Consider the following 23,667-nt stretch of genomic DNA (forward strand, 5'->3'; position numbering starts at 1 on the left):
CTTTCCGAGCACAGAGTACAAAATGTCTTATCATTTCATTCGTAGTCGCTTTCGGTCATTTACAGTATACAAGTTGCAATTTCTTGCTCAGAACAAGCAGGAAAAAACACAACCTGCACTTCATGAAATGTGTAGATTATTTCTTTATGGTGTGGAATGATATAATGTACAATATGACATGGAGACGCTGGTTAAAAAAGTTTAAAAATAGTTTATGAGCAATGGAAATGGCGCAATATTAGTCTCACATAAACTTTTTATTTTCCGTACCTTCTTCCGTACCTTCGGCGGCCACGTTCTTCTTCTACACGTCGCACGCAGCAAACCAGGAAGTTTCACCTGCACGAGATACAACAATAACAACAATGCAGCAGCAAATGAGCTGTTCTTCTCCGCAAAATGAAAAGTTAATGCGTACACTATATGAGTGACGAAACCCTGTCAGGCATAGGCTTTTTTTGCTCTTTTTAGTTAAGTGGGAAAGGAACTGCTTCTTCCTTCGGTTAAAAATTTTTAAGTAATAATGCTGTATTGTCCGGAAACGCTACCTTTGCATGCTACATGTGGTGCTGTGCAAATAAAATGAAGCTCATTTCATAGTAAACTTCTCTGATGTGGCTCTCTTGGTGATATATTTAGAACAATAAGTTAGATGAGAGTGTTTCCCACTCTTTTCTTTCACAAAGTTTCACGTGGAGCGTGATGACCTTTCTGGAATTGGACAGTCGTTCTTTTAGGCAGGATGCCACTGATTAACACGACCAACCACTTGTTACACATTCAGCGCAGTATAAGAAGCAAAGGTGTGGAGAGGACTTCTATTCCGGGAGCACTGCTGCCTTTGAGGTAATGCTTATTTATTGTCCCGGCCGCTGAGGAGGTAAAGAAAGCAGTGCTTAAATATAAATAATTGCCGTATCATAGCAATTTAATTTCAAATTCCTGCAGTAGAACCGAGGCTTTGCGCGAGTCTCGGTACTACTTGATGCCTCGGTAAAGCTTGATGACTTGGCAGTAGTACGGGAGTTTCTGATAAATTATGCAGAAGGCATAAAGCTTTTATAGCAAGAAAGTGAACAAAAAATCTTGATGTTAGCACGAAACAGTTCTAGGTGCGGCAACTTTAATCGCTAGACAAGTTTCTTACCGCTAGCCTGTGTATGTGATGGCAACAGTGTAATGAAATACGCTCAGCTAATGTAAGTTGCTTATCTTTTTTGAAGATCTCCTCCATGTGCTCACTCACCTCTTTAGAATCCTGATCTTCAATAGGTATTTTGTTAGGTAACATCATGCAAATACATGCCTCACTACAGAAGTTCCTCACCGTTCAATGCAAAAACAAAACGCAGTACGGCGTGCTATGAACACGCACAGTTGCTGACGAACGCCATTTAAAATTCGGATTTGATGGTATGAGTGCAACAACATTAACTTTTCTGGCTCAATGAGACACGCAGAAAAATATGTAAGCAAGCGGGAAAGAAAACGCTGTTCATCACATATTTATTGAGTTTCCTATCGCCTATAGACTACACGCCTAATGGGCGCGAATTATGAGTAACCTTTCTCGCTTCGAGTCCTTGCACAGCGTGAATGTCAGCATTCATTCATTTTCAAATAAGAAATCCTACTCTGTAAAAATAAAAAAGTACTAACGACATGCAGTGAACTGTCATTCCTTAGTGCTGTTTTCGGAAAATATTTCTCCTGCTTTCCGGAAGGTATGCTTCAGTGGTGAAGACATAATGCATATGCGGTATATAATTTATTCTGTTGAGCTCTTCTTTTCTTTGTTTCAAAGGGTGTGCTGATAAACAGCCTCCTGCGAGGTCAGTGGCGTTGCGCCGACGTCATCAACGTTTGCGAGGGCCGGTTCCTGTTTTTAAGGATGCATGTATTTTCCTAAGGCTTGCCTGCATGCTTAGCCGACGCTGGGCATTCGTTTCGAGGTCACGCCTATCGATGCGATACCATCAGAATAACCCGTGAGTCAGGCCACCTCGTTCCAGCCTTTTTTGATTGGGGACCCCCTCAGGGCAATGGCAGCAGCGATTTGTGAACGCTGCTTACTGCCCAGCCGTGCGGATGTCGGTAATATGCGTGGAGCTGGACTCGGTCATCAAGGTCGGTGAACCGCGACACGCCTCAAACGCATCTTATTGCAAACAGGCAACCTTCCCTCACGCAGTTCCTAGACTGGTTAAAGGATAAACATCTGTAATCTGTTCCGTCGACACAGTGTATGCGAGGCGTTCGAGTTTGAGCCTTGCGCTTATATTTTAAATCCAATAACTGTGATGTTTATTTTAAGCCCCAATAACTACACCTGACGATAAGGCGCTTTGTGCAGAAATTTGTTCTAGAGGAGACATCAAGAGTAGGGTCAGCGACAGAGGTTTAAACTACATTGCCTTCTGGTAGCATCAGATTTCATTTAAGGTAAGCAATGCTTCACAGATAATGCATGAGGCACGAAAAGGAACATTGCTAAGAAAAGGTTTTTCATTCTGTCAGAACATCCAATACTGATGTGAGCCGCATCTTTATTGTTCTTTCTGAGCAAAGACATCTTCTATCTCTGTATTACTATGCTTAGCATTTCGCCACCGCTCTGAAAAGAGCTTCGCAAGAAAGGCTTCATTTGCAACAAAAAGGGAAGACTGAATCGAAAATAGTGTTCGGTAATTTCTTTGTTCCTCTCCACACACCTACTCGAACAGACCAGAGCGACCTTAAGTGTCGGCGATCTCCTGCTGGCCGTACTTCTTCCATTGAACTTTAACATGCCCGTTACTTTAACCTGAACAAGCTGTGCTCCTGTATGCAGCCATTCTGGGTACGTGAAAACTTCAAAATAGCGTTGTGCTGGGTGAGTTAGTGATCTTCTTTCATTGTAGATAGAAGCAGTGTGTTTAAAGAGACTGCAGTGACTGTTGTGTATTGTTGCGGGCGACAAAAAAAAATACAGCACTGTTTTGGAGTACACTTTCCACATCGTCTTTCTACAGGTGTCAAAATACTGCAATTTTGCTTTTAAAAAAAGTTGTTTTCAGCAAATAATGATGCTGCACTGGTTTTGCCATCTGAAGTGGTTTTGAAAAGCTTGTTTCAACTAGGCGAAAGCTCTTTTTGCTGCATTATATGAGGCGTTCTCTAGGTGACATGAATAATGGCTGGAAAGAGAACAAAAAATTGCTGGTGGTTTAGCTCTGGTTAAACCTAGGGTGACGCGATGGCTACAGCTGCCCGAGTGGCTGGTCGCGTGACCAACCACGTGACGAACCACGTGACCAGCCACAGCGCCGCGCGGCTGGCAGCTGCTCCGCACCACGTGACCAACCACGTGACAGCGTGGCAGCGCAGCCACAGGGTGGCGGCTCACAACGGTGCCATCACAGCGAGACGCTGTGAGACGCTGTGGTGGCACCGTTGTTACCCAGACCGTGCATGATTGGATTCGCAAGCTCGCACGTGATATCTTAGGAGACAATAATCGAACTAAAACAGGCCAAATTCCTTGGCGTCGATGCCTTTTGGCAGATATCGAGGATATCGGGAACCAGCGTAATGGGTCTCTGCATATTTATCTGCGTTTGCAGTGGTCATGCACTTTTGTTTGCTTCAAGAAAACAGGCGAACAAGGTGACTGTTAAACTGTTAACATTTTAGGTTTTTATTTATTTATTTATTTATCTATTTATTGATTGATTGATTGATTGATTGATTGATTGATTGATTGATTGATTTATTTATTTATTTATTTATTTATTTATTTATTTATTTATTTATTTATAAGCGTCCATGCCACGCCATTAAATCATTATTGGAAGGAGATATTGTAGAACAAGAAATTGCTTAAATCAGCTGCTTTTCTCTACGCAAAGCATAGAGAAAAGCAAAGTACAAAAAAGCACATAAAACTAACAAAAAGTATGCAACAACGAAAACTCAGCGCATTAAGAGGCGCATTCATGATATGCATCTATGAATTATAGACGATACGAAAGACTGAAAATCGGAACACGTTTTACATTGACAGATTCATTGACACACTGCGCAATACAATACCCAATGGAAGACCCAGGCATTAAAAGGGAGGGCGTGTTCCAGCATTTGCTTACGTTGGACGCAAAAAAATTGTGTGGCCCAGATGAAATACCGTCGGCATTTCTTCAACGGTACGCTGAATAGATGTCGTATTATTTGCAGCTTTTATTTGAAAAAATCTTTGCGAGATCATTCAGTACCTCAGGACTGGCGCACTGCCACCGTCATTCCGATATTTAAAAGTGACAATAGGCTATGTGCAAACAATTATAGACCAGTCTCGCTGACTTCTGTGTGCTGTAAAGTCCTAGAGCATGCAATAGCAAAACATATTGTGTATTTTTTAGACAAAAACGATTTATTATGCCCAGTTCAGCACGGTTTCCGATCTGGCCTTTCGACTGTGACACAGTTAATCGAAACTGTACATCACCTTTGTAAAGCTATAGATGAATGCCAGCAGATAGATATTGTGTGTATAGACTTTGCGAAGGCATTTGATAAAGTTGCACATCATAAATTACTTTCCAAATTGAGAAGCCTAGGAATTAGTGAAACTATAGTATTGTGGATTCAGGCATATTTAATGAATCGTTACCAAAAGGTTAGAATCGGTAACAGTGAGTCGGGGAAGTGAGCAGTTGTGTCAGGAGTGCTGCAGGGGTCTGTTTTAGGCCCGCTATTGTTTTTTATTGTATATTAATGATATTCCTTCTAACGTTGTTCCGCCCGTAAAAATTAAACTGTTTGCCGATGACTGCTTAATTTACTCGCGTGTAGCCTGCGCTGAAGATCAGATTGAACTAAATAGATGCCTACAATCATTAAATTCGTGGTGCCAAAGTTGCGGCATGGTAATTAACTTCAAAAATCCACATACACTCACGTAAGTAAAAAACAGAACCTTATCAGATTTGACTATAATATAGGAGAAAATGCCTTGGTCGAGGTACAGAGTTTCCGATACTTAGGGGTGACAGTGACGCAAAATCTAGACTGGAGTTTTCACATTGATATCTATTCAAGAGCTTACCAAAAGCTCTGCTTTCTTAGGAGAAAACTACCAGATGCGACTAAAGAAATTAAATTGGTCGCCTATAAAACATTTATACGACCAGTTCTGGAATATGCGAATGCTGTGTGGAGCCCACACCAAAAATGCTCAAACAAGAAGGCGGAAAGATTTCAGCACGTTTTATATCCTCCAAGTATCGCCGTACTGACTCGGTTACAGAGATGATGCAGCAGTGTGAACTGGAAACGCTGGAAATTAGAAGGATAAAACATCGACTCAAACTTTTTTTCCAGATAATGCAAGGAGCATTAAAAATAAATAAAGAACATTATGTGAAAGCGCCTCTAAAACGTGGTTCCCAAAAAAACCACAGCAGGGTACTACAACCTATTAACGCACGTACGAATGTATACCGGTATTCCTTTTTTCCTGATGTTATCGAATTATGGAACAAACTGCCAAGTGATGTTGTGGAGAGTGCGAACGTGCAACAATTTCAGCTTGGTGTCGATATGTTTTTGAGAAATGGAGTACAAAGTTTAAATTCTGATTCGTGATTGCTTATTGAAGTGCTTATGAAATGTATTTCTTTTGTCCCCTCCCTGCAACGACCCTCATGAAGGGTTAACAGTATGACCAAATAAATAAAATAGAAGGCTCTCCCATTGTGTATAAATAAGCAAAAATATTAACTGCGCCTGAGATCAGTGCGACAGCGCGTTTCAAGGACTTTCAGCTCGCGATTACAGGGTTAAGCGATGAATTGTGGAGGTGAAACGGTGTAGTTGTTATTTTATGTTTGCCTGTGAGACGACATTAAAGTCGTAAGAAAAGGTCATATGTTCTGGGTAATTGTCAGTGCACTCGAACTTGCCAGCCAAAATTTTATTTAATTGAGTGAATATTTTGCGGAAGTTCTAATGACCTGATACAAATCTGCCAGCATGGTTTATGATGCCTTTAAGTTATTCTTTAAAATATGACACACTCGAGTACTCGGCCAACGTTTTTGCATTGTAAAGTTGTTTCTTTTCTTTTTTTAGGAGATTTAAAAGATTTGGCCTTTTGATCTGGATGTCGTGCTTCATCCCGACCTTCTTGAGGTTATGGGTCAGTCCATGGACATAGGAAACCACGGAAAACTTCTTTCTTTGCATGGTTTTTCTCGGCTGCTTTTTTCCTCTCTCCTCCACGCTTGTTCAACAGCACAAGGCTTTCTGCTATGCGGCACAGCATTGAATAGGGACCCCGTTTCCTGCCGCCTAGTAATTTGCCGCTGAAGGCTTTGGCTCATCTGATGTGAATATGTCTAGTTTAGAGCGGATTGCAAACGCCGCCGACGCGATTCCTCTTTTTAATCTTGAATATTACGCTGGACACTTAACATCAGTTATTTATATTTGTGTGGAACCTACTTCAACGGTTCTGTCACTCCACAGGATTCATCCTAACAGCTGCGCTCTAGCTGTATGCACAGTCAGCACATTAGAATAAATATTTTACAGCACGGTTATATATAAGGCTTTAATGGCGTTGGGGTATAAATTACTTGAATACTGCAGTTCGAATTTATATCCTAGCTGCATCACGCCGCTGCCCCGAAGTGTCACATATTAAAGTGTGGAATAAGGACGTGTGCTTTACCACACTATTTCAGCATATAATTTATGGCTATCTTGGAGTGCATGACTTCCCCAAGGAACAATTGGGTCGCGTCGGTGTCAATGCTAATCGCTTCTGACGCACATCTACATGCAATCTCTTAAAGTGTCCTGTATTTAACAGCGTTGTGGATTCTCCGCGTTTTCTCACAAGGCTATAAATTGCAAAATCTGATTAACCGCAGAATGCATAGAAGGAAGGTTTCAGATTTATGTTTCATCCCATCTCACGCAATAGAAACGCCGAGATATGATTGCCGCAACTCCTCTGGAGACGGCGAAGAAGATTGACGAGACGATTACACTGACGCAGTTGTTGGAAGTCAAATGCTGCGCTTGTCATGCTGCAATGAACAAGCAGTGCAGATTGTTGCCTTTCTGAGGCCCGCTAGTAACGACAGTCTCCAGAGCGGCGCCTTATCTCCCTTTTCTTGGTTGAGCATTTGTCCAGAGAAACGAGTTTTCCATTGCCGATTTCTGGTCCGCACTGTCGGAGAGACGAGTTTGCGAGTTTGCGAGAAAGCACAGGCGCTAAGCTGAGGTGAGGGGAGGTGACCTTGAGTACGCCTGTTACCTAAATAGTTGGTAGAGCACATTTTTTTTTCAATCTTCCGAAAAGAAGAATTCCCGTGAAAGCAGCGTGTACATGCCGTTCACGAGAATAATGAAGCAGGCGACAAAAACACCGCATATGGTCGCCGTCATTTTGAAAATAATGTGTACGCGCATATGGTTTATTGGCTACGTTCACTGATAAGACAAAATAAATTTTGACAACTATGTTTACCACAAATTTTCCGAACACAAGAGCGAGATGTCATTTGTGCATCTGAACTTTGAACCTCGCGGCAAGGACATTTTGCCCCACGTATGCTTCATTCCACGATGTCCATCATATCTTTAGTGGCCTTTAGACGCTCCCCCGTAGGCTTCTGTGATCCAAGTAAGAACGATGAACTAGTGCTTGCGTTCATGAGATCAGTTCTCTTCACAAATTTATGCACTTCTCTGTTATTATGACTTTGGTTTTGAAGAAGTTTTTGGAATTTTATCATCACTTTGTTCTCGCCATTATGGCACGCCGCAAAGTATTCGACACTAAAACAATAGATCAACCAAGGTCCCAGTCAATTAGCTGTTTTTCCCAGGGCAGCGTCTTTATTCAAGGTGAATTATCTTAAGTATACTGCATAAAGTAGTAGTTAGGAACTGAGGTTAAAATGTCAAAAATCAAATGTGCTGCCGCCTGGCGCCGCCTACAATTTTCGTTCGGAGTCATCTCCAAAATTTTTAAATGTCTGGTTATGTCAGGCAGGAAGATATGCGAATATCAACGCAGAGGTTTCCAGACAGAGTCATATTTTTTGTTAATATTTGCTTTCAAATAAGAAAGAAGTTTATGACTAGCATCTAGCGAAGCAAATACAAAGTGTGTCAAGAAAAGCTATAGAGCTTCCACAGAAACTCCTCAGTTGGAGAAAAGTTCTTCCTTCTCCGCGCATCGAAGCAGTGACCGCTGTTTCTCCGTCATAAGTCCCTGGTCCCAACGCTTTTAATAAGGTAAAAACCTGTTGCTTTTTAAAAGTGAAGTTAAGCTGAACTCAAGAAGTTCCACGCAGCACATAATGTGTTGACTCTCACAGATCGTGCAAAACAAGCTGTAACAGCTAAGAAATACTTGCCGGCTAATCCGTGCTACGCATATATTAGCCTACCGCATGTTTTTCATTATGGTATTCTTGCGTGTTCAAGGATTCCACATCATTTCTTCCGCTAGCTGGTGTGCGTTTGAGCGCGGACAGATGTGGAGGCGCAGGGCGAGACGTCGCGGGAAAGCAAAAAACGTAGCGGTATAGGGAATTTAGTGGAATGATACCCAAGCAAGTCAATAAAGGGTTTGCCATGTGATTCTTTGTACTGTGAGATGTCAGTGCATGTTAAAGAGCCCCAGGTGATCGAAATTTCCGGAGACCATCACTTCGGCGTCCCTCATAGCCTGATTCTCTTTGGGACGTCAAACTCCCATAAGCAAAACTAACTCTGTAGAGAAAATGAAAATTGGTTTTAGAGAAAAGGAAAATGCGCAGTTACTGTCTCACCTATCTGGGGCACACCCAAACCGCGCCGTAAGGGAAGGGATAAAGGAGAAGAATGGAAGCCCGAATCAGAGATTAAGATTAAAGCTCTGCCACGCGCTCCAACTGAGGCCGGTCAGGAAGATGGAATAGACACGGACGCCGACGCGTGCTCAAATGCGGACAAAAAATTCGGGCTAAGTAAAAGAAGAAACACAAATAATCTAACAGCAAAAAAGAGAGAGATAACGCTGGCACTACAGATGACAAGCGAACAGGCGCACGTGCAAGAGCGATCAAAGCTCAAGAGGCACGCTTGAACGCTAGCAAGCAACAAACATCGAAGCGCGTGTTCCAGTATCAATTACACTTACAAATTGCAGCTACCGCTGGGGTCTACAGAGCGGTGCCGGAGGAGCAGAAGGCACCAGGAGAGGTAGGAAGCCAGTGGTGCCTCCTCGCAGTCGCGTGTCGCTCCCTCAATGCGGTGTCAGAGACACAACTTGAGCACAGACTTGAACTTCTTCGTTGTCTTGCCTTTTCAAACTCCCCCCCCCCCCCCCCCCCACTCTCACAACATCAGCGCATGTTCTTTAATGTGCCCCTGTAGACTTCTTTGGCTTCTATTTACCTCCCTCAATTGTTGTTGTTGCCTCAAATACGATGGCACATAGCCACGGTGGGGGATCGGCCAGGGTTTGGTGCAGATTCAAACAGAGAAAATCTCATCCAGATTTATCTCAAGCGGCTCATAAATTGCGAGAAATCTGAGAGAAAAGAAATTCACGAATTTTGAGAGAGCTTGAGGAAATCGAATGAAAATCAAGGAACCAAAGCAGTGCGAGTAGAATAACTAAATTTTAAATAATTAATCAGAAAGAAAATAATATTGAGAGGAAAGTAAAGGCATCGAGAAGTTAACACAAAAATCTTCCGGTTTCAATTATATACTCGTGAAGAAGCTGACACACCTCCCTAATAGCATGCCCTTTGACGGTTGCACTGAAGGAAAGGAGGACGGGAAGAGTAAACAGCGGCCCTAATTGAACGAGAGGATTTTCCAAAAACTGAATTCTCTTCTGTGCAAACCGCCGGCAGTAGAGGATGAAACGATCTATTGTTTCAAAGTCCAGACATGACGTACATAGATTCGACGGCGTGAACCCAGAACGGCATAAATATAGATTAAGGCGAGGAATCCTACAGCGAAACAGCGCCATGGAAACCTCACATTGTCTTGATGCGCAGGAACGTATGTTCCATGGGAATTTAAATGTTCGAAATCCGCTCTACCAAGGATGTACCCATGGCTCAAGTAATGGTGTATTTGGAAACGTTGATAACGTGGCGTGGTCAAAAGGGTGAGGTTCGGAACGACATAGGCAACAGGCCCTATGATGGCTGATTTCGCTAAGAAATCCCTCACTTCTTTTCTACTGGCTCTCTACTTTTTGGGCTTCCGCTTTTTCCACTCTACTTAAAATCCATTCACTTCGTGAATCATCATAAGCTCGACTGGCTTCGCTTCAGCACAGGTGTCAGCTGGCCAGCACGGCAAAACTTATAGCTAGGCTAGCCAGTTCTTTCAACTGTCTTAAACTAGGTATTTTGTTTGTAGCAATAATGTTATGTGGCCAGAGTGATGCTTCAGCTGCGCAGCGATGCACATGCGAACGCGGTCTGGTCAACTGGGCACCTTGGTTGGTGCAGTCAGAATACATAATGGCAAAAAACACGATACGCACTGTGGTCAAAATACCCCACCTTTTTTTCTGTTCTAGGTGCATGATTAGCCTGCGCTGGCATTGCAGCATTAATGGCGCTTTCACAGCCTTAAGAAAAAGGATGGAAAATTCACTATGTGACTGCTATCCAGATACTTGTCCCACAAACCGTTACCTTGCTAGTAACTGGAGTTAGCAAACATAGAACCAGTGAAGGTTACTTCCTCAATGAGCTAGTGAAGGGCACCGGAGTCAGAAAATAAGTCATTATGTACTAATAAAATGCATATAAACTGCTTCTGCATATTCTCATACGTTGCTAGGTTCTTTGCATGGTGTGTTTGCGCTGCTTGTTAACACTGCGACGTTAGAAAATAAAAATCTACATTTTAAATTTTACCAACGCCCGACACCATTGAGAGCTACCAGAGTGGGCTGGCTGTATATCGCACACACTTAGGCTTATACATATTTGCGATTACGTGTACAAATCGTGTTAGGCGGTAGCATCAAACAAGCCTGGACAGACACAATGTATCAGAAGGGAAGAAAGGCACATATCAGAAATAATACAGGGTTCACTCGTGGTGCTCATGGAAATATTCAAGAGTGACTTGTTTTAGTTCTATCGGCGATAAATCAAACTTCCTCCTGATGCCAGGTATTCAAAGAAGCACACGGGAATTGTGCAGCCTCCAAAGGGGCGAGGACGGTCTAGATGCGGGTGTAAACTGGGACGGCAGAATAACGCGATGTGCATCAATGGTGTTTATAAACGATGTGCGCAGCTTGGTAATAGGAAGACTGGCAAGATGGTGAGAGGGAATCCGGGATATTCGTCGAAGATGTAACCCCAAGGCTTCAACCGTTAGGTGCGTAGGGATTAGATGCTCCTGAGCGATGAGTACAGATGCGGCCGTAGGGGCACATTTCGGCAATCCTAGGCAAGTCCGGAGAGCTTCAGCTTGAACGTTTTTCAGACTTCGTATGTTTGTTTTTATAATGTTTCCAAGTGCAGGGAGGCTGTAGCGAAGAAATCCAATGAATAAGGTGTTGTAGAGCTGCATCATCGACCACATTGACGCCCCCCGCGACTTTCCCCCAAGAAAGGCGAGAACGTGAGAAATCGCTGTCATCTCTTTTTCATGTATGAATTATGGGAGGTCAATGATAGATTTCGGTTGATGTTAACTCCCACAAACTGACGGCTCTTTGCGTAAGGTATAGCTGTGCTGTTTATGCCTCCGGTACAATGAGACATGTTGTTGCGTGTAAAGGCAACAAGCGAGCACTTTTCGGTTGAAATATGTAAGCCTTCCAGGTGGATGTAGGCCGCAAGAATACTTGACGCTTTTTTAAGTGTCGCTCGAACTTGTGGGCGTGTAACTCCGGCTGCCCAGATACAGATGTCGTCCGCATAGATTGAGAGTTGCGCCGACTGTGATAGTATGTCGACAAGGCCTACAAGTGTAAGGCTGAACAGCGTTGGGCTAAGCACTCCGCCCTGCGGGACTACACGGGAAGTGAAATTAGAAGATGTTGGATCATCCTCAGTCTGCACAAAGAGAGATCTGTAGGATAAATAACTGCGTACCCAGCAGAATACTCGACCACAAGCTCGGCAGCTTCCAGAGTGTCCGAACTAGCCTGGTGAGTTACATTGTCGTATGCGCCTTTTAAATCCAGAAACAATGCCGCGGTCAAGCGCTTCAAATGTTTTTGGCGCTGGACGGATGACACCGGGTCAGCCACGTTGTCAATTGAAGAGCGTCCACATCGAAACCCGGACATTAAAACCGTATATATACGGTAGCGCTCCAGGTACCTCTCAATACATGTAAGCACTATCATGTCCACTACTTTGCCAAAGCGGCTAGCCAGTGCAATTGAACGGTGTGATGTGAGATGTAGAGATTTCCCTGGTTTCAGGAGCGGAACCAGATGACTGGACTTCCACTAGTCTGGAACTGTGCCCTTATTCCATGATATGTTGTAACATTCCAAAAGGAGACGCCTAGCTTCTTGTCCAAGGTTTGCAGCTGCAGAGTATGACACACCATCGGGTCCCGGCGATAATGGCAGTCGGCAACAAGCCAGCGTGACGTCAAGTTCCCCCACGGAGAAGGGAATGTTCATCTGAGAATCCCGAGAAGCGGGAACATAACTGAAATGCACCGTTATTGATGGGGTGTATGGTCCTGCTACCCTTACGCAGAAATCCTAAACTACCTCGACCTCACCACGTCGTTGGTAGAGCGCGAGAGACTTGACCGGGTAGAGCAGGGGGGGGGGGGGGAGGGGGGGGTCGAAGGCCATGAATGAGATTCCAGGTGCGTGAAAAAGGTTTCTGTGGATCAAGCGTTTCACCGAATGACATCGTTGTGCCTGGAGGGCATGAATTTTGTTGAGTTTTAAAAAGCAAAAGACAGTGCGGCTTAACACAGTAGCGAAAGCAAAAATTCACATTAAATGATAGAAAAGCGTTTATTAAAGAAAAACAATCGTACACATTGATCTAGCTAACGAAGTAGTTGCTAAGAAAATTAATATAACCCAGTGCAACCTTAGCCTTCATTCTACAAAACAAGAAAGCTGGTTGCTGGGAAGGATACTCGACGACGGTCCGTGTGTACAGCAGAAATTGCATAGTATGACCGTCCTTTAAACACATCTTCACTAGACCACACAAAAAAAGAATCTGGCTGAGTGGAATCAAGGATTCCTGCACTCGTAGCTCATCAGATATCTGTAGAGCGATTAAGTTTTGATAAAAAATGACGGATGATTTAGCGTGATTAGGTGAAACGCGAATTAGGGGCGCGAACACTTCAGTGTTTACTTCCGTTTCCGTTCGATCCTCGGTTTTCAAGGTTCTCTACTATGCCTTCAAATATAAGGGGAGTCCTGACAACATTCCTGCAGCAGCGGTACAACGGTTATGAGATTCGTCACTGCCACTGAGTGGCACGCACTGGCACCGGCGGGGCTTGTGAGTTCCGGGTTGCTCTTCCCGAGCAACTCCTCGTGACCAGTCATGAAATGAATTTTCACTTGACACGGCGAGCAGTTTCCTGACAATCTAAGGGCACGTTGCAATTACGTCACAAGGTCACGTAGCCTTGGTGGCCCACTTGGCTCTTCGGTGACACAGAGGGACCGCACATACAAAACTAATAGGCTGAGTGGAAGCGCCAGTGGTAGCGCACGAAAAAGGGTGTGAAAAATATATGTGACCAAATCTGTCTGCTGCTCTGAAGCACGGGTACACAACTGTGTTCAGAGCTTCGCATTGGTAAGAGTTGGCGTTAAAGTTACTACAGCACAACCTTAACGTTTCATTTCGTAATGATATATATTTGTTAAGTAACAGAGATGCGAATTGCAAAACATGACTGACGACTTAAGCACTCAAACGAGAACGGCGGGAATGAGATTCAGTGGGATGAAAAGTGAATGTAATATATGCCACACTCTTGAAAAGCACCAGCAAGAAGAAATGCATATATAGAGGGGAAGTATTTACCGTAGGTCCGCACCAAGACAGGGATACAGACAGGAGAATAAAATAGGATCGAATAGATTAGGCATGCACTTGGAGGTGAGTGTCCCTTAATATAAAAGCATGTAATTGTTGTTTGTTGCCAGTATATAGCTATACAGCGAAACGTCGGAGGCTAACAAAACAATAATAGATTAACTTAGGAGCGCGCAGTGATCTACTGAATGCAATACGTCAAAGGTAATGTTCAGAGAGATGTAGAGTATATGAGCGAAAAAGAAAATTAAGATTATTCTGATAGTTTAATAATATTAGAATGCATAAAAAGAAATCAATAATAAACTTTATTAATATACAAAAATCGTTGCGGGCTGAACGAGCAGAACCAAAGCAGGCTGACCAAGCCCTGGATGCCCACGTAAAACGTCTGAGAGTGGCGACTAGAACAGCGGTGAGCTGAGCCGATCCCGAAGCGTAGTGCGGGCGAGAGGCGCACAGTCAGAACACAAGCGGGAATTTCTAGTGCCGCTACAACTGGGGTTATCTTGGGTAAAAAAAAAATTACAACGTAAAGAGGTTCGCAACTGAGAAGGACACGACAACGCGCTGTTGTCCTGCCTTTTTCATTTGTGAACGCCTTTATTTGCGACGGAAAGCGCGTTGTCCCGTGTTTCTTGCTTGTGTACGTGTTTTTGTTGAGTTAATTTGTTACTCAAGATAATGAAGAAGAAGCTATCCCAACAAAAATTTATCTTCAAGTATCACTGGGATGACCGTTCGCAGGAAGGTAACTGTGGTTCGACATCGACGCATATCCTCAGAGCAGCGCAGCATAGAGGGGATCAGGACCTTCTATGATGTAAAAAAATATAACAAGAAAGATGTTGACGATATAATAACGGACGATTGAACAGCCCGTTTGATTGCTGCTGGTTAACGCAAAAGATGTTAGATGCATATCTACAATGGGAATCTATCAAAGCCTTGGTGAGGGCTAGTCAGTGGTTCATCTTAAGTAAGAGTAGTACAGCGTAATAAACGGGGACAGAAGGAGAAGACACAAACAACAGGACTGGCGTACAGTGTGAAACGCAGACACCATGGTCGGCAGCCGATTGTGCAACTTCAAACACAGATAATGATTAACCGCAATGGGTAGCTACGAATTAGGATGAAAAGGAAAAATTCTGACGAACTCGTGTGAAATTATCAGATGAATGAACTGAAAAATTTAGCGCAGAATTAAATAGAAGGTACTAATAACAAACCCATCTCGCTACTACTCAAAGCCCTTTATTCTTGCTTGCATTGGCGCTATGAACTGAATAAAGTGACAGGACATTAATCAAGAACTGCTCTGATGTTTTCTCGGGCATGTAGGCATCTCCGCAAGCAAGCGCTTCGAATAGTTTACATATTGGTTACAGTGATCCAGGAAATTTGTGAAGAAAGCACGAAAGGCTCAGCCGACTGCTTTCTCAGAACGTCAGCAAAGTGTCTCCAGGCGCGGCCGAGTAATGCAGACAGCGCCATGAGCTCAACGTATCTGTGCTTGAATGTAGTGAATGAAGCTTATCGATCAAAAACTTCCAAATTATATCACTAGCAATATATTAAGCCAAATTCTTGAAAACGAAACAAACTGAAGAAAGAAAACAAATGCTTCTGTTAGCTTAATGAAAATTCCAATGTTGACGTAATGAATAATGAGGGGACATCAGCTCTGAGATGTCATAAGGACGTCAGAATTTCACACCATATGTCGTGATAACTAGCGGAGCCTATTTTTCTGACCGTTGCGGGGAACGGTGCAATGAACCCGTTAGTCCTTGCGGCAATAGGTAACACGAACCTTGCTGTCTTGCGCGGGCGCGCCTGGCCAGCGAACTGAATAAGCGCAGTAGATTCCGAACATCAGAGCAGCGTAACGGCACGCCCGAGACGAAAAAGCAAAACAGTCGAAGTCGATGCAAGAGGATAAATCAATAAAAACATGAAAATATCTTCCTGGACACATGGACAGTTCGCTGAAATTTGAACCGTTATGCACCACGTGGCGAGAGTCAAAAGTCTTACCAGTCGCTGTAGAGGTCAGTGACAGCGTCAATAACTCGTCCCCAACGGCGAGGTGTGAATGAACATAAGAAAGAAAGCTTTAGGAACGCAAAAAAATAAATCCTTGGATGCAATAGAAGGAAAGAAAATAAATGTCCTTCTGAGAAAATGCGACTGTGATGTTTGCCGCCACAACGCACGAGACGTGCCATTCATGACCAGAGCAACGAACGCCCTGCTGAACTAAGATCGCAACTGCGGCGGCCCTAGTGAAAGAAACCCTAGCAGGACGTCGACCTTAACTTCACGAATATGCGGCGATGCAAAAGCATGAAAAAAAACAGGCGCGCCGCAATTGATTTTCCATCGAGGAGCTTCCCACACACACAAAAAAGAGCTTCGCTTCGCAAACGCTATCCCTACCATTGACAATAAAGAACGGCGTTTTAGATAGTTCTGCGGGACTGCCCACAATGGCGGTTCGTGATCCCTGGCGCCATCCACTGGAGCGAGAGCAGTAAGTAGTACGCTTGGACGCTGCACTGTGTACTAGATGTATGGATATAATGAGCGTCTCGTCGAAACTTATTCCCCAGCCAAAGCATCACGTTGCCGATAATCAGGCGCATGGAGTGTTTTCCGCGAAACCAAGGACAGATGCACTTTTAGAGGCAAAAGTCTCCGGCATGCGTGAGCTGTTTCCGAGTCGGATAGCTCCGTTATTATCCTGCAGGTTAAGACAACAATGTTGGAAGCGAAAGCGCGACTACAGTACTTTAATGTGGGTTGGCTAAATGAGGCGAACGCTTCCATACATGCAACCTGTTTGCTTAAAATGTACATGCTTCCGCAATGACACAAAGGACGAAAAAAATGCAAGATTTTAGCGCTTTGTGCATGTCGTATGTGTTTCTTCCTTTGTCTTACTGACCAAGAACGTGCTTTTTAAACTATGCACAAACTTGACCAAACGAAATTACTAACCTGTTAGCCAATTACTTTTCGCGGTATGGAGACTTTTGTCTCTGATATATTATAAACTGCAAAGATATTATTTATTATCTGTAGCGATTACACAGCGACCATAGTCCCCCCACACGGGCAGTGATAAAATAACAATCAGGAATTATGTCACAGAACGAGAGACGACTTCTTGATTAGTATCCACCGCGTGTTTTCAGTAGGTATTCAGCGAAATGGAATTGAAAATTTAGGGCAATAAAGGTAATGGAGACTACCATAGCAATCGCCTAATTGCTATTGCCTTGCTAAATAACTGAAGGGGTAAAACATAAAGCAAGGCCGAGGATAAATACAGGTAAAGCTGTCCGCTGGGTGTATTAACTAATGTGAAGAAATTAAAATAACATTCAAAAGATTCACGAGGAAAAAAGAGTTTACGATAGGCAGCCATGCATTGGAGGCTTTTGTTTGGAGGCTGACTGCAGATCCAGACCGCTACGATAGAATACCTAGGAAAATCAGAATAATCAGAAGAGGGTGTACTGCATTCGATAGGCGCTTTCAGGTGGTTTACAGCAGTTTACCAGAATTTGTCGCGAGCAAAGTTTGTTGCAGCTGTGTCTAACTAGTAATAACCTATGACGCAGAAGCGAGGAGAGTAACTAAAAAGAGATGAACTTAAATTGAGGCTAATGGAGCGGGCTAAGGAAAAGAAAACGACACCTATAACGTTCGAAGACAGGAACAGTGATGAATTTTAAGGTAACAGCAGGCAATTAACTTAATGGTATCCTGGCCGAAACTGAGGAAAAGACATGGGCATCCGCACGGCATGTAATGCGAAAACAAGATAACGGATTGTCGTCTAAGGTAAATGAATGGATTCATTTGTCCTGCATTGCATTGCAGAGGTCGTTGCCTGTAGAAAATGTAGCTAGGCTGATGATGATGATGCTGATTGATATCTATTAAAAATCTAACACAGTCATTGCGTGCCAGTCGGCTTGGTATCATTCTATTCTCCGCTTTGCATCTCTGACCTTCACACAGTAAGTGGCGCAAACAAAGAACACTCTTTCATATGAAAAGCAGGAATAAAAGAAACAGAGGAATAGAATTTTTACATTGGAGCTGGTAGGTGCTGAATCAGTAGACTGGAAAAGGGTTATCAGTAGCTAAAATGACAGATTCTGTTAGACGGTTTCATTGATTTATTTTACGCGTAAAAAAATGACACTTGGTATATCGATGTGCGGCAAGCTATTTCCTGTATTTTGCCACTGTTGTCTTTTCTGGTGGAGCTAAAATTAGACGATTTTAGGTGAAAACTGTAATCAACAAAAACCTTTCTCCACTCTATTTGCTTCAGCAATTTGGGCCCAGATAAGCAGCGGCATGTTCCAAAAGATTGCCAGGTAAATGTTTTCTCCAGAGCGTTCACGCTGATATCATTCCTATAAGAATTAATCAGAAAACGTGCAGCCCTATTTTGAGCAGATTCTACTTTTTTTTCGCTTTCTACGGCCCCTCTTCTATACCCTGCCCTTCTCGTTACCTCTTTTCCACTCTGCGCCGAAAAGTTGAAGCAATCCTTAAAGGGGGTCTGAAAGGGACTCTAATAAAGTTGTGGTATGTCTGGAATGTGAAAGCACGCCGCTTAACGAATATTGTCCAGGAAGAATTTTTTAATGCGCTTTGTAGAAACAGAGTTACCTGTAGTCATAATTTGAATTTCAGCGTCTTCGCTCCTTTTCCTCTCCTCTCGTAACTTTTTGCACGCTGGAAGGCCGGCGTTCCTCCGCCGGCCACACCTCCGGGGGAGAGCTTCCTGTCCCGCCGGAGCTACGCGGCTTATTGGCTGCGGCCTCGGTAGCTGCGCGACGTCTGAAAAAATCTAACCAATAGCCATTTCTGAACATGTATACGTAGATGCGAGCGACGGAGGAGAGTGCGAGCTTGAAAAAGTCGTCGGGAAGGGCTCGCCAACTTTCGCGAGTGATTGTGGGTACTCTGCTGCTTTTAGAAGTGTATTGTTTGGCTCAGGTGTTCATGACAACACAATGCAGTGATTGAGCAGGTTGATGTCCTCTCCTCGGAAGGTGTTTCAGAGCCCCTTTAAGAACCGTGAACCTGCTTTCACCTGAAATCCTCTCTAATAGCATGCTACATTCGTTCACTGTTGAAGAAGCCTTCTCTAAGGAAACTGCCTCGTCCGCTGTAAAACGCGAAGAAAGAAAAGGCCGCCACCGTCTGGAAGACGTCGAAGTAGCGAGCGTTAGCTTTATTGGCCATGCGTAAACCGAAAGCCTTTCTGCATCCAGCGCGGCCATTAAAAAAAAACCCTAAGTGGTTCGGAAAAGTAACACAACTTTTTCACCTAGCGAAGTGATCGACGTCTAGCGCCATCCATCAGAGAAATTACGATGCACGTGTACCCGTTGTCGAGTTACACCCCCTCAGGATACGTCCAAAACGGAAGTTGCTTCGTTTCGGAGGGTCAAGGGGGGCCTAGAGGTCGGCTCGCGGTGCGATTGGTAACGCTTCGGTTAGTAATTGCATGTATACAATGTTCACCTATTATTTAATTGTGGTTTTATTTCTGTACCGCATCCCATAGGATTTATTTGCTTACCAAATTCGGTGCACAACTGTCCCCGCATGGGTGCTTCTTGCTGTTGAGTGTATATATATATATATATATATATATATATATATATATATATATATATATATATATATATATATATATATATATATATATATATATATATATATATATATATATATATACATATATATATATATATATAGCGAATGTGTACTTATATAGCAGTCGCATTTATGCTACCACTTCTTTCCCACCGCAGATCAATAGCCTCATTGTGTCTCTTTCATAAAATTTACCACAACAGCTTTCTCAATCCTAAGTTACTGTCTAGACCATGTTACATATCAGCACGCGTTGATCACCGTCATAAAGTTGGAATCCCATCTTGTCACACCAAATGTTTTCATGACTCATTCATACCCCGAACTTGTGTCAGCTGGAATCACCTTCCCCACGGCATCGCAGGTATTTCCGATAAGAATGCATTTCGTAAACTCCTTAATGTATCTTTCTGAGTATGTGTCGTTTATTACTGTATAAAAATTGCCTTTTTACTGTCTACACACTGTTTTAATATATCCCCACTGCATTCTAATCTTATTGCCTTCCAGTGTTTTCACTTTTTATGTATTCCTGGTTTATTTTTGTTTTCCCTCCTTGTTGTTGCTGTTTAGGCTGAATTTTTATGTATTCCCACTCCCCTCTGTAATGCCTTCGGGCCCTGAGGGTACAATAAATAAATAAATAAATAAATAAATATAGGATGTTTTTGGGGGGAGTGGGGGGAGGGGACCAATGGATAGGAGGGCATAACCAATTTTAATGGCCGCCATCTAGAATTCTGGAAACCGAAACTGTGCCGCCATTTTGTCCCCTGACGTCATACATAGTTCTACCTCTCTCCACCATATTGGACCGTAACGTTATCGTTGGCACGCGGCAGTTGGTTGTTTCAACAATGCTATTGTAGATGGCGCTACACACCTCAAAGCGAGATGTGCTGTTTTCTATTTGTTGCCAAAGGTCACGTTGTGATCTCAGGGTGGTAGGAGACTCCACTGAATCTCGAAATGTGATGAGTAGTAGTTGCTGCCACAGACGCGCTGTGATCTCAGGGTAGTAACAGACCCCACGAAATCTCGAAACGTGATGAGTAAGAGCTAACGCTCTTAAAGAGACAGGAAATATCTCCTCTTACTGATCATGTGTGATCTGTACTGTTTTGTTAGCAGTAGGTTTTCGGACAAGGGTGTAAAAAAATTCTGTATTTCCTGGGCATATTTATTTTTTGTTTACATTGCAATATACTACAAGTCATTATTTTTGCCCTAGCAGGAGGGACAATAAAAGAACAAATTGAACAAGAACATGACAAAAGTAACGGTAAATAAAGATAAAAAACAACCAACACAGTAATGTACACAAAGGATTGTGTAAAGTAGCATCAAATTCTAACCAAGAACAAACGCTCTAGCTCTGCAAAAAAATTGTTGACTCGAAAACACTAGTGTGCTTCGAACCAGCTGTCAGATATGCAAACTGTACAAACTGCAAATGAACATGAATGTAATTGCTAACAGGAAAGGCGTCAGAGCTCCCGGAATCGTAAGCTCCAACCACCGCGTTTGCTGAGACAAAGAAATTAAAGCTACAAATACATAGACTAGCTTTCTAGATATACAAAAAAAACACGTTAAAGATGAAGAAAGTTCACAGAAGCACGACATTAAACTCCTTCCAAGCGAAACGTCTTGGAACATTTTTCATTAGTTTATGATCCTGCAGGAGATGGCCATTCGGCTTGCACTGAGGTCGGCTCTTCAAGTTGTCATGAATGACTTTCTATTTCATACCCACCTGAGGGTGAAAGTGAGAAGCAGAACTTCCTGAGAAAGTACTGTACGTATCATTGCTTTATGTCGTGGAAATCTTGCTGGCGATATCTTAGCCTGTACGATGACCATTGCGAAGGTTTTGCGTCCACTACTGTTCTGCTTTCTGCTGCTCAGCCGTCTGTAAAGCTCGCGCTTAAAGAGAAATCAGGCCCCAAGCACATGTGTACCGCCTTGGCTCAAATATTCAATTCAGCCAGTGAGGACATATAATCTCTCGCTTGCTTTTCATGATTTTCGCCGGCGTGCTCAGGTCACATTTCCTTTCTTTTCTGCCGTCTTCGATACCGGTGCCCTTGTTAATGAGAAGTTAAGCTGCTGTTCCAGTTTTTTAATTACACACGACAGAGGAATAAAGATAGATTGATCTTTATCTAAGTATGTGAGAGCTTATAGTGTAAGATAGCCGGTTTTTGCCCAAATTTGCAATCGCATAAGTAAAAATATAAGTGCACACAAGCTTCTTAAAAACCCTACTTTCAATTGTTTTCAATTCGTAGCCTGATCATATGTGTTCTTCGCCATTGATATCATTTTGGCATACAGTGCCTGTTTCGTGATACAGCAGAAGCAGCAGTAGTGGCGGTGTTTGTGGGTCCTTCAGCGAGAGCTGGTTAAGGAAGCGCGAGAGCAGAAAATTAATCCAAGGCTCTCTATTGCAGTGTTGCTTAGCCCATTGTTGCAGTGGTATGCAAGCCCCTGTACTGAATTAACTATAGGTACCTGCTAACACCTAAAAAATTTCCTCACAAATGAAAGGTCAAGAAACAAATCTCTTATTTATTTATTTATTTATTTATTTATTTATTTATTTATCACTATACCCACAGCGCCGTTAGGCATTACAGTGGGGGGGGGGGGGGGGGGGGGCAAGACAACTCAAACACAATCGAAAAAGCAAATGCAGATAAAAAGCAAATAGGCAAGCAACTGAATCAAACATGCATACAGGCAACACTTTAGCAAAAACAAAAAAGACATGAAGAAAAACAACGGCTTAAATACAATGCATATTTCGCAGAGGAAAAAATACATCAGGGGAGGTAATGGTAGCAATATTATGTGGGAGTTTATTCCATTCGCGAATTGTTTGGGGGAAGAAGGACATCTTGAAGAAGTTCGAAGAGGAGGGTCAAGCTGCGTCTTTGCTCGCATTGGCCGTGTCGTCCATAAGTGCCAACCGTTTTTCTATTCGTGACCATGCGACTAATTTTAGTCACTTTGCTGGTTTGCATTGCTTTGGTGCTTTGCTTTGGTGGCGCAGGTAAACACTGCAGCGTCTGCCACGTAAACACAATATTTTCTCCTGTTTGATTGGAAACAATTTAGTTTTTCCTGTAACATAAGAATAAAAAATTATCATAAACGAAAATGCGGACCAGCGCATTCCTTTAACTCTTACTGGTAACGCTGTCCGCTTCAAAGAGCGGGAGAACCGCTTGCGGAGACACCCAAACTAAAATTTCTGCACACAGCTATTATTAAATTCATACTTGGTTTATAACAGCAGTGTGCATTTCAAGGCGTTTCCGAAAAAATGATCGCAATCACAATATTTATTCCAAGCAACGTGCACATGTACATGTTTGAGGTTAAGGGAGAAAAAGCCACATAATAGCAGCCTGGCGATGCTCACCACCAGCTATGGTGTGTTCGGCAACACGGTGTGCGGTTCAGTGACAATAAAAATAATAAAATTAATCGAAAACACGAATTAGAAATACACGAGGGGTAGTTTAACAATCTCATATTACGAAACAGGTTCGATTTTCACGTTTCCCACATTGCTCGAAAGCTTTGACAACAAAGAGAATTGACACAAGTACAACTTAAAACACAAGTTAACTCCAAAACAACGAACAAATTATTGAAGCATATCTAAAGATCTCACTGAGTGTAAGAAAGAAGTTATTTTTGTATTCAATACGAAACTTGCTCAACTTAAATGGTAAATCATACCTTAGTACTTGCAGGTAATGGTGCATGCGTAGTCATGGTGTCGTGCTTTGTGAGGCAGTGGGTTTTCACAGAGGTTAGATATGCAAGTAACAAAACTAATTTGGCGAAATATTTAAGTCTTGTAAACTTCTATTATTCGCTATTCGTAGAACCGACGGATATTGAA

This window comes from Amblyomma americanum, chromosome 3, assembly GCF_052857255.1.
Source record: "Amblyomma americanum isolate KBUSLIRL-KWMA chromosome 3, ASM5285725v1, whole genome shotgun sequence".
NCBI classification, from domain to species: Eukaryota; Metazoa; Arthropoda; class Arachnida; order Ixodida; family Ixodidae; genus Amblyomma; species Amblyomma americanum.